Genomic DNA, 13,206 nt, shown 5'->3' with positions numbered 1-13,206 from the left:
CTGTTATAACTGTTGCATCCCTGGCCAGGGGCGGATTGGGTTGGAAAACCAGCCAGGGAAATTTCTGGAAGCAGCCCTATTTGGGGCGTGGTCTGATGAGGGGGCGGGTACTATTGAGGGGGGCGAGATTCCTCCTCTGACGGCCTGATTCTGAGTTGGATGCACCTATTATATATTCTAAAATCAAAGCACACAAAGTAGCAACTGGTATAGTAGATTCATACAGAGGGGATGTAGTTGACATCCCGGGGGTCAGGATGCCGGGGCTCATAATACCAGCCCTACTATCCAGATGGTAAGTATTAGGTTTAGGGGTTAGGTTTAAGGTTAAGGGTTAGGCACTAGGGGGAGGGTTAGGCTTTGGGGGGAGGGCTAGAGTTATGCTACTGGGGGAGGGGGGCTATGTAGGGTTAGGTTTAGGCTGCAGGAAACGTGTGTTAGTGGGAGGGTTAGGGGTCAGGGTTAGGTAACCAGAGATACCACCGTCAAATCAACAGGCTTCTCTGGGCAAACACATCACAGGATCGTCACAACAACGCCAAGCCACGCTTGGAGCAGTGACGTTCCTGTGAGGTGATTGGATTCGGATAAATTACTGGGAAAGATGCCAGCCACAAAATTCTTTGGTCCATGCTAGAACTGATACGGTGGTTTCAACTGAAGTAGAGAGTTGTTCACACCTAAAGCAATCAATTCTGGGACCTGTTCCATTTTGACATTTTAAGGATCTAAATTAGCACACTTTGCTTGGCAGAGATAGATAGATAGATAGATAGATAGATAGATAGATAGATAGATAGATAGATAGATAGATAGATAGATAGATAGATATGAGATAGATAGATATGAGATAGATAGATAGATAGATAGATCTATACACAGTTACACACACATTTTCTATAAATAGCATAATCACCTCTAAATAACTAATTACTAAATACATGTGCAACCTACATAAATGTCAGTGCATGATATTGAAGTAACACAAACACATAGGACACCTTAAACATTATATATATATATATATATATATATATATATACAGTCAGGTCCATAAATATTGGGACATTGACAGAATTTTCATATTTTGTCCTCTATTCACCACCACAATGGCTTTGAAATGAAACAAACAAGATGTGATTTAACTGCAGACTTTCAGATTTAATTTGAGGGTAAGTACATCCAAATCGGGTGAACGGTGTAGGAATTACAATGGTTTCTATATGTGTCTCCCACTTTTTAAGGGGCCAAAAGTAATGGGACAAACTAAACAATCCTAAATCTAACTTTCACTTTTTAATACTTTGTTGCAAATCCTTTGCAGGCAATTACAGCCTGAAGTCTGGAACGCATAGACATCACCAGACGCTGGGTTTCATCCCTGGTGATGCTCTGCCAGGCCTCTACTGCAAATGTCTTCAGTTCCTGCTTGTTCTTGGGGCATTTTCCCTTCAGTTTTGTCTTCATCAAGTGAAATGCATGCTCAATCGGATTCAGGTCAGGGGATTGACTTGGCCATTGCATAACATTCCACTTTTTAGCCTTAAAAAACTCTTTGGTTGCTTTTGCAGTATGCTTTGGGTCATTGTCCATCTGCACTGTGAAGCGCTGTCCAATGAGTTCTGAAGCATTTGACTGAATATGAGCATATAATATTGCCCGAAACACTTCAGAATTCATTCTGCTGCTTTTGTCAGCAGTCACATCATCAATAAATACAAGGGAACCAGTTCCATTGGCAGCCATACATGCCCACGCCATGACACTACCACCACCATGCTTCACTGATGAGGTGGTATGTTTTGGATCATGAGCAGTTCCTTTCCTTCTCTTCTCTTCCCATTACTCTGGTACAAGTTGATCTTTGTCTCATCTGTCAATAGGATGTTGTTCCAGAACTGTAATGGCTTTTTTAGATGTTGTTTGGCAAACTCTAATCTGGTCTTCCTGTTTTTGTGGCTCACCAATGGTTTGCATCTTGTGGTGAACCCTCTATATTCACTCTTGTGAAGTCTTCTCTTGATTGTTGACTTTGACACATATACATCTACCTCCTGGAGAGTGTTCTTGATTTGGCCAACTGTTGTGAAGGGGTTTTTCTTCACCAGGGAAATAATTCGTTTGTCATCCACCACAGTTGTTTTCCGTGGTCTTCCGGGTCTTTTGGTGTTGCTGAGCTCTCCGGTGTGTTCTTTCTCTTTAAGAATGTTCCAAACAGTTGATTTGGCCACACCTAGTGTTTTTGCTATCTCTCTGATGGGTTTGTTTTCATTTTTCAGCCTAATGATGGCTTGCTTCACTGATAGTGACAGCTCTTTGGATCTTATATTGAGAGTTGACATCAACTGATTCCAAATGCAAATGTGACACCTAGAATCAACTCCAGACCTTTTACCTGCTTAATTGATAATGAAATAATGAGGGAATACCCCACACCTGTCCATAAAATAGCTTTTGAGTTGATAGTCCCATTACTTTTGGCCCATTAAAAAGTGGGAGGCACATATTGAAACTGTTGTAATTCCTACACCATTCACCCAATTTGGATGTACTTACCCTCAAATTAAATCTGAAAGTCTGCAGTTAAAGCACATCTTGTTTGTTTCATTTCAAAACCATTGTGGTGGTGAATAGAGGCCAAAATCTGAAAACTCTGTCAATGTCCCAATATTTATGGACCTAACTGTATATATATATGTATATATTCCACATCCCAACCCACAAGTTATGATAGTTACTTAAGTGATGCCTGGGATGTTGTGATCATAATATTATAATCAGTTGACTTCCTAGGCATCACCTAAATAACTATCATGACACAACTTGTGTCATGTGATATTATATATATATATATATATATATATACACACACATATATATATTTAAGGAATCATATGTCACATCACATCATGTGGATAAATTGTGACTCTCAGTGTCACTGCCAGTCGCGGCCACTCACTCCAGTCCAAACAGCCCTGCCATTCCTGCAGTCTGCCCCTTTCCTCTTCCTGGCTCCTGTGCTGGACTGGTGGCTGCTGGAGGCAGAGCCGTGAGGTGTCACTCACGTGCTCCGCAATGCCCCACGGGAAGAACTGCTGCATTCCTTGTTGAATCAGGTCCCCTGTGTCTTATGCTTCTTGTTGTTCTACCTGGTTCAATAAATCTAACAACTGGCTTAGCTCTACCACATGTGAAATAACCACCACCAGCTCCAAACAACAGTGCAAACACATCTAACATCCCATTTAATCTGGCCAAGTGTATTTCATACTGGCTGGCAATCTGTCTTTATACTAAATATATTTAGCATCATTCTGTTGCACTCCACATTGCTAGTCTTCTCTGCCAATAAGCAATGGGGCCAGAGTGCAGTTCAGCATCCTTAATAAATAGGTTATGGTCCCCATACACTGACTCTGCTAAGATAAACATGAGTCTACTTCCCCTTGGACACACTACTACTCAAGTAGCCAATAGTGTGCTGGAGAATGATGCTATGGCGACCATTTACTTGTAGCATGCATTCTCTTTATTCCTGTTCCTTATTCTTCTCTTCAGTGTGTCCTCCATGACGGAATGATGTCATCATTGTGTTGTGCACACCCATCTCTGGCCCAGGGAGATTGCTAGACACCTCAGGATGTCAGGGATATTGCCACTATTTTAGGGAGTCTCAATGACATTCAGGGAGAGTCGACAAGTTTGTCATATATAGTTTTATTTGTTTTATACAGCTCTTCTGGACCATGTTTTGTCCCCTTACAGCTTTGCTCTCTTCCCCACTTTTTTTTTACTGTCAGTGTCCTACGTCCTAAGTTCATAAAAATTCTATACTGTAGGTTAAAAAAAGATAATTTTTCTATCAGATTCTGAGATGAAGATCAGAAGGCATTTCATGTGCCTGTTATGGATTAAACACCTAGGGGGAGATTTATCAAATCTTAAAGAGAGATAAAGGGGGTCATTCAGACCCACTCGCAAGCGGCAGTACGCTTGCAAGTGGGTCAATGTTCCCCACTGCGCATGCGCACGACGGAGGGAGCTCCGTCATGCGCATGCGCGAGACCCGGACTGCGACAGCCAAGCTGTCGCTCCGGGTCTCGCACCAAAGGGGGCATGCTGTCGATGTTGATTGACAGCACACCCCCTTTGGTGGGCGTGCCGGGGGCGTGCCTGCATGGGAACGCCTACCATCTGAAGCCGGCCCCACTGACATCACTAGTGATGTCTGTGGGAGTGATTTTGGCTCTGATAGAGCCAAAATCACTCCAGGGCTTGTGGCAGGGAGACCCTACCGCAGGGTCTCCGTCGCAAGTCCGATGGTCACAATGGTCAAGACCATCGCGACCATCTTTTTGGACGCTCGTATATGCTGTGGGTGGTGACCCACAGCATATACGAGTGTCCAGGAGGACGCTCCATTTTAATGGAGGAGGGCCCTGATTCAGAGCGAGCGCTCTGGTCAGAGCGTCCGGCTCTGAATCAGGCCCAAAGTGCCAACCAGTCAGCTTCTGTAATTTTTTCAAACAAAAAATGTCAGCTAGAAACTGACTGAAATTTTTCTCTCTCCACTTTATATTTCCCCAATATTTGATAAATATCCCCCCCTAGTACTGTACGTGTCTGGCTAAATTTGGATTAGCAGTGGTTAAAATATTGGTGGGTTATTTTGTGGTTCGGACACTTGTTTATTTCGCCAATCATCTGTTATGGGGTGTGTTTGTGGGTTTGTGCAGTTATTCTAGTTGTTTACTTTGTTTCAGTTGTCAACTTTATTGTGGGAAAGAACGGTAGCAGTGGATGTCTTGTTATTATATCTTGAGATGTTCTCCCCGTCAATACACAGGTTAGGCTGATTCTGCCCTACTGGGGTTAGCGACACCACCGGTCCTGGTGAGCCTTTTGTATATCATTAGGAGGGGAGTGTATACCTTAAGTGTGTGTATGATGGGCTGGCAGAGGGATCCGCATCTAGGCCTGATTGGGGTGGTAAGCAGATAGAAACACTACTGTATGAAATGGTTGGGAACAGGATGCTGGCGTTTGGTATTCCCGGCAGTCAGAATCCAGCCCTGGTATCCTGACCACCGGGATACCGAAGGTATGTAGCGGGATTGGGAGGAGAGTTAGGTTTGGGGTTTAGGGTTGCACTAGGGGGATCGTTAGGCACTAAGGGGAGGGTCAGGTTTAGGGTGCTGGGGGGAGGTTAGGTTTAGGCACTAGGGGCGGAGGTTATGGTCAGGCATTGTGGATGGAGAGTTAGCATACTGACCAACAAGTGTCTGTAAGCTAACCCTGTCGGGATGCTGGCATCCCGTACCCAACCCCATTTATTTGTATCAGATCTGTTTGCTGAAAAACATTCATGTTTCAGAAAGGACATCTCCTATTTTTTTAGATTATAAGCTCTTGGAACAGGGTCATCATTCCTGTTGTCTCAGGGTGTACACATTTTAAAATCATGCGATACAATTATTTATTTAATAACTATAATGCCCTAAATGTATTTCTTACTCTGCACATTGCTAGGAATGATTTTGCTACTTTATGAATAAATAGTATTATTTTATGCAGAATTAACTGTTTGGAAAAATAATTCTTTTTTTTTCAATCATTTTCTAGATATCTCATAATCATCAAACAAAACTTCCTAACTGTATTGATAATGTCATGTAGCGCAATTTGCTTTGTTATATAAGCAAATCTTTGTACAGTTATCTTTTACATAAGTGCATGACTTTGCCTGAGGGTAGATTTCATGTGTGTATTATGTACATAAAGTATTCATTGGAACAGTGCATTAAAAATGTATATACATTAAATGCTATGATATAAATTTCTAAGATCATTATTTAAATGTCATGAAATGATGAAGTGAACTCATGATATATTCATAGGGTCTGCAATTCTGCCACACACAGACAGTCCTATTGTCCATTGTTTGATAACTAGTATGCAGTAACTTCACTTTTTTTGACAAAAACATTAAACCTTTAATCCAGAGATTCAAAAATGTGATCCTTAAAGCTGGCCACACATCTAAAGATTATCTGTCCAACCAGCCAACTAGTTGATTGGTTGGAATGAAAATCTGGTAAGGTATGAAAGCAAATGACAATCAGCAATCTGCACTTAAACGCCGGAAAATGGACAAAAACTGTTGTTTGAACAAATTGTTTAGATCAAACATTTAACAAACTTGTCTGAACGACCATTTTCATCTCTTTTCTGGCATTTAGAAGCAAATTTCTGATCATCATTTACTCTCATACGTTACCAGATTTTCATTCCAACCAATGAGCTAGTTGGCTGGTTGGACAGATAATCTTTAGATGTTTGGCCAGCTTTAGACTACCCATCAATACAGGTTTTAGAGATATACATGGTTGAGTACAGGTGGTTAAATCAAATTTAATGAGGTACTAATTAAGTCATGTGAGCTCAATCATGGAAATGTTTAAAACCTGAGGATCACATTTGGGAACATCTGCTTTAATCTATTGTTGTTTGCTGTTTACATAGCATTAACAACAAAATACAAGCTGGTTTAGCAGAAAACCTTAGTCATACCAGAAATGGGTAGCTAATGGAGAGTACATATACAGTATACACCAATGTACTACATCAGACACTCACACATAACCCCTTCCACCAGTTACAAAATGCTCTGCTCCTGGATTTGCTTCTTAATTTATGATTACAGCCACCTGCGTTGAAACACCTGTCTCATCAATAAACTAGTTCAGCACAGGTGACTGCAATTATAAATTAGGTGGGAAGTCCGGGAGCAAAGCATTTTGTACCTGGTGGAAGGGGTCATGTTGGAGGGTAGGCTACATCAATATGGGATGAAAAGTTGGGATGAAGATTTAAAATGGACTAAACAGAGGCCACACATTTTGGAGCCTTCTTATTGGAAAGGACACCTTTAAATGTGTTTAAATTGGAAATGTTCAGGTTTCCTGTGAACAAGCAACCAACCACAAAACGTACATTAGGGCACACTGAGCTAACAGTAGCTTAATTTGTGTGACAATCAATTTTAGTATAAACTAGTGTTTGTTTGCTGCTTTGTTTGCATGGATGTCTGTTATCGCTCAGCGGAACTAATTTTACAAAGACAATAGTGGTATCTAATATTGTGATGTATATATTGGTGACATGGGGCCTGATTCAGCATGGATCGCTATTGCAACAGTGTACACAGATCGATCGATGGTGCGTACTACGCATGCGTTTGCAGTGCATGAGTTAGCATTGTGATCGCTTTGCGATGACTCAAGCAGAATAAAAGCCATCGCAGATTGAGTGACGGGAGGTCAGTGTTTGGGGGTGGTGATGGGGGAGTGGTCAGTAAAACGCAGGCATATTTGTCCATTTGAATGCCATTGCATGGGCGTGCATTAATTAGCCACTGAGATGGCATACGCAGCTTGAGTACTCACTGCGTGCAACAAGACTTGAAGTTTCTATAACAGGTCAGACCTGCTGTAATTGTGCATGAGGGGCTGATGTTACTCGATGTTCTCAATGTATATGCAGGACCGATGTGAGATAGCGGTAATGGGCGCCTCTATGCTGGACGTGCGGTGGCTTTGCGATTGCATTTATTAGCATATTTTCACAGCACAGCTCCGAGCGTAATCACAGCTGTGATCGCAAGAGCGATCCATGCTGAATCAAGCCCACTGGTCACAAAATATCTTTGTAAACAAGAATCCACAGTTTTCTATTTTTTATGTAAACCACATAATCCAATTCAAGGGACAATCAATCTCACAGTCCAGTCTAAGTTCACTTTAGTCAAACAAATCTTATCTTGTAGATCCAAAATCCATTGCTACTTAATCTGCAAAAACACTGAAAGGTTGCAAGTAACAAGAGCAGCGACTATGATATGTAGTATTTGTCTTGGTGCACAATCTACTGAATTGACATGTATACTGCAACTTCATGAGTCAAGATAAGCTGCTTAGTTAGTGCTTAATATATAGTTGGATGTTCCTGCAAAATAAATCTTGAGATATATATATATATATATATATATATATATATATATATATGTGTGTGTGTGTGTGTGTGTTTTTATATGCATACATATAGAACTGTTTGCATTTGCAGTGTGCAATCTTACATATAAAATCCATTGATCTGTTTGTCTGGTTATGCATTCAGACACCCCTGCACTGATTGGGATGAAACCAAAGTGAGGTGGTCCAGTTGGATCCTGACCAGGTTTTAGGGGAGGTTAGAATCCCTGTCAGACCTCCCGTTGGTGTACGCTGAGCAGAACTTTGACCCGGGGAACATGTTCTGAGCCTTCCACTGGATGGATTTGGATGAAGACTTCACAGAGTGGTAACATTGGATCGCAGAAGACATACTAGGGGGTTGAGGTCCCGGCCGGACCTCTCGTTGGTGTACGCTGGGCAGAACTTTGACCTGGAGAGCCTGTTCTGGACCTTCCACTGGATGGATTAGGATGAAAACTTCACAGAGAGGTGGTAATTGGTCTGGAATTCCTAAAGAAGTGGTTGGGGTCCCAATTGGACCTCACGGCGAAGTGCGCCAGCAGAACTTTGACCCAAGGAGCCTTTTGTGGGCCTTCTACTGGATGGATCTGGATGACAAAACATAATAAAACTTAATAACTTAAACTAAAGATTTAAACCTGGGCAATTCTGGATACTTCAGCGTATATATTGTGTGTGTGTGTGTGTGTGTGTGTGTGTGTGTGTGTGTGTGTGTGTGTGTGTATATACAGTATATATATATGTGTGTATATATATATATATATATTTATATACATATAGTCACTATGGACTTGAGCCTGTGCAAATTCTGATAAAAAATAATTTTGTCTCCATAGTTCATAAACAGTACCTAAAAGAATAATTGTCCCAAAAAAATTATATTTATATACATAGTCATTTTTGGCTTGAGGAGCCTGCACACTGCATGCGATGGGTATCAAGCATTCTTTATTGCTCCTCTCCATGAAGTCATATCAAGATAATACATATCTCAGTTTCTTTCTATGTACAGACACATGTGAAAGGAGAAGTAGTAGAGCTCTAAATTCAAACAGAGATCATCAGTAGATCGCTGGCAGCTGACACAAGGGGATTCCTGCCTTAATAACCCCAGAAAACCATAAAATAGAAATAAAAATATGTGTCTGCGCCTGAGATCACTGAAACATATATAACAGAACAAAAAATATTTATATATTTTTAACTGGAAGTTAGTTTATTTAGAATTGCAATAGCAATAATGAGTCTAATATTAGAACTGCAGTTCCTAAAATCAACAATAAAAGTTACATAACAGAAACAGTGTAACACTCTGCATATATGCACCACTAGTAGAGATCTTGTGTTGTTCCTTATGGGACAAAATAAGTAGATTGACCATGGTTATTCAGCAGTTGATGGTTCAACATAAAAAGAATCCCATAGTAATAAAAAATATATATAAAAATGATTGCTTATTGCTCATATTAAAAAACACAAGCGTCTCTCTCCCAATACCAGGAATGACTGTGGATTCCCAGTAATATTGAGATCACTTCAGTCATTTTGAGTTCCTAGCAGCTCACAATATTGTTTTAACCAATATTGGGCAAAAGCTGCAGTGAGCTGACTGGCTTAACTAAGTGACAGAGCAGCAACAGAAACACATGGTAGTTTACAATAATCTAGCACATCTATGAAATAAAGTGGCATTGCAGTGGTAGACAGGATGGCAGTTTAATATACTATACAAGCCTATAGAATCCTAATCAAGAACTAGATCAGAGGCCCAATGCCAGCACAGGTAAATGGAGGTGGAGTATTTAGTGGAAGCCAGGTAAAGGATTGATAGATAGATAGATAGATAGATAGATAGATAGATAGATAGATAGATAGATAGATAGAAGATTGATTTATTGATTAGTTGATTGATTACTAACAGTACTAATAACTTTCTAGAAAAGTAAATCAGAGACATTGAACAAACTATTAAAAAATAAGCTTCCAAAACCCAATGACATTTTTAAAATGGAAACTGAATCCAATCATATGCCTCAGGACAATACAAGATATTCAAGTCAAATCAACAGTCTAGTTGAAGTATATTATGTGATTATATGATTTGATGTTACTACTCTGTATTTTTGGAGAAGCTACAGGAAACGAGGCCTATATACCTGGACGGAAAGCTGGTGATAAATGGCTTTGCAAGATAAAAAAGAACACTCCAGTAAAGTGCAGTAATAAACACTGCCTGTAACACATACACAATATTGGCTAAACTTATAATGAAAGTGGTGCACAATGGAAATGTCCTTGAACTGAAAAAGAACTTTACCTACAAGTCCAACACACATAGTACATCCACATTGTTTCATTTCCTCCTTTAGCTTCTCTAGCTGTTTTTCCAGTAGTTACAGTACTTAGTTAAGGTATGAACTGACAGGTAGTATCTAAACTCACTTCATTAGTTACAATTTCATATGGTTTCAGTAGCTTGCATAAAACAGAGAGCATTCTGCTGACATGTAAAAGGAAGGAGGGTGGTGTGTTGGACCCAGGCCCCTACCGGGCCAATAGTACCCACTTCTACCCCTCTCATCGCCTCTGCATATAAAGGGTGGAATTCCACCTCGTTACTACCTCTTGCTTCTGTTGGTGGCATGGAAAATTAAACTGTTGTTGTAGCTGCTGCAATCTTTTACATGTAGTTGCTGAATGCCATAAATGGCCACAAATTTTTAGGGCCACAGTCAGCATGTCCTGCACGCACCTGTCACACTGCGTGTGGTGTATGGCATGTTGCCAATTTTTTGTTTTTCAGAATTAACTTTACCCTTCATAGTTAGAGGTGATGTTTTCTTTAAGAATGTGAAATACTGGTTTAAATATGAGGTTCCCTTTTCCCCTTGACCTCCTTTAGTATGGTAGATTTAAAGAAGTACTATCACTCCTAGCACTAGTACTGAGTTCAGAAAGAACACATATGAAGACATCCTATACTAAGGTATAGTCTATAAACTCACTGTTTGTGCATAATAAATAAAAGATGAATCAGTTCGTACTTCACAAAGTTCCAAGAATAGTCCTTATGATGGAAAGTAGCCTCCTCCCATGCAAGGTGTCCCTCTTATATTTCCAGGGTATACTTCAATACTTATAAATAAATTGTCACAGCACCACCAAATGAATCAGAAAAGGGGACATACCATAGCATAATACCAGCACATTTATTTGTGGATCAAACAAGGGCATACACATGAATAAATAAACATATGATTAAAATTAATTAAAACCATAGGTAAAGTGGCCGTGTACCATAAGATACCTTTTGAGAAAGGCACAATGACTTGCATAAGGGTTAGTCCTGCTACCCCTGGAGCAATATCGCCTTCCTTCTGATAATATCGCAGTGTCCACTGTGGCAGCAGCTCCTCCATAATACACCAACGTGTTTCAACTCTTCAAAGTCTTTATCAAGGTGTGTTATACAGTTGGATCATTTTACCTTACATACTTCTAGACACTTCCTTATCACTAATAGTGAGCAGGGCTACACATTCACATTGTTACATTCTCCGCATAGCTCTACATATATTATCCAAATAGGCTTATCAAATGGGCTGATTGCACTTACCTGTAAACTCTCTTTTTCAAATATTAAAATGGACAAATATTAACATATATATTACATCTTGTCCTAGCAATATAGCTTCCAGTATCTGTGTTTCATCTAGGACACATCCCACTAATAGTGGGGAAAAAACTCAGTAACCCTTCCACCGAAGCTGAAAATTAGGATTATGCGCTCCAATGATTGGAACTCAAACAAGAACTGCTTCAAATCCAGTGAATGCACAGGCAGCGCAAGTGGAGGGCAATATGTAATTATACAGAGATAAACAGGCCATAGAATGAATAATAATAAATATATATATATATATCTCCAATGGTGCTATCTGGCAAACATTAGTGGGAGTAGCACACTATGACTATACCCCAGAAATGATAGCAAATTCATATCATAGATAAAACAGTAAAATACAAAATACAAGTGATTAAAAATATACAAATGTGGATAACAATAAAATAATAAATAAAATATTAATGAATAAAATAGAGATGAGTCACTATTTCACATAGAAATACTTATACGATGCAGCTAGACATCAGCCAATGATATCTTAAAAGTAAATAGGATAAGATATGAGCATTAAAACAACATTCAATCAGGGTAAATAAAGCCACTTGACTAACATGTGACGTGACGAGTGCTACCATTATTACACATATTGTGACTATCAACATGCTATTCACTATATAGAAACCATAAAATGAGAATAAACAACCATAAAACAATGGCCTCCTGTTGTGTGGTGCATAAAAGCATAAATAGGAATGATGATAACAAAAACCACTTAAGTTTGAAGTCGCAATTTAAACCTCAAGGTTCCAGTGTTTTAAGTTCATAAATGAGTTTAATTTCTGTCTTGGCAAGGAATTTACAATAACCTTAGTTCTCCAATTGCATTCAACTTTTTTTACTCCAATTATTGACTTAATATTACAAATAGAGCATTGATGTTTGTCTTAAAATGTTGGGATAAAGATTGGTTGGCAAAACCTTTCTTAATGTTCCATAGGTGTCCGGCAGTAGGTTAGGCAGCAGTCCCCTGAGGAAGGTGACAAACGAAATAGATGTTGGGACGCGCTGGGTCTCTAGAGCATAGCTTCCCTGACTTTACATTTAATGACTTTACATTGGATGTATCCATGCTACTGTAAGTATAAATGCTTAGGGCCAAATGTAATAGGGTTAGAGTTTTCTCACACTTTTTAAACTCAGCCAAAGTAATAGAGACTGAGAACAAAGCAACAGAGCAAACTCGCATGTTTTACAGACTCAAGAAACTCTCATGATTTAAAATCTTAGATGTTTTCCTATTTCGGAGATACAACTCGAGCAATGTGAGAGGTTACTGCTAAACTCTCACATTTTCTAAACTCAAACCCTATTACATTTGGCCCTTAATGCTCTGTAAGATGACTTGTTTGCACTGAACTATATGTTGCTATTAAATGTTTGTCAATTTTCAACTGGTGTGCTGGTCCTGTTCCCTGCTTGGGCTAATGCTGAAGATGGACGGTGTGGTATATATATATATATATATATATATATATATATATAGTGCTT

The sequence above is a fragment of the Taudactylus pleione genome, unplaced genomic scaffold (assembly GCF_031769625.1).
Source record: "Taudactylus pleione unplaced genomic scaffold, aTauple2 ptg000120l, whole genome shotgun sequence".
Lineage (NCBI taxonomy): Eukaryota > Metazoa > Chordata > Amphibia > Anura > Myobatrachidae > Taudactylus > Taudactylus pleione.
This window is presented reverse-complemented; position numbering follows the sequence as displayed.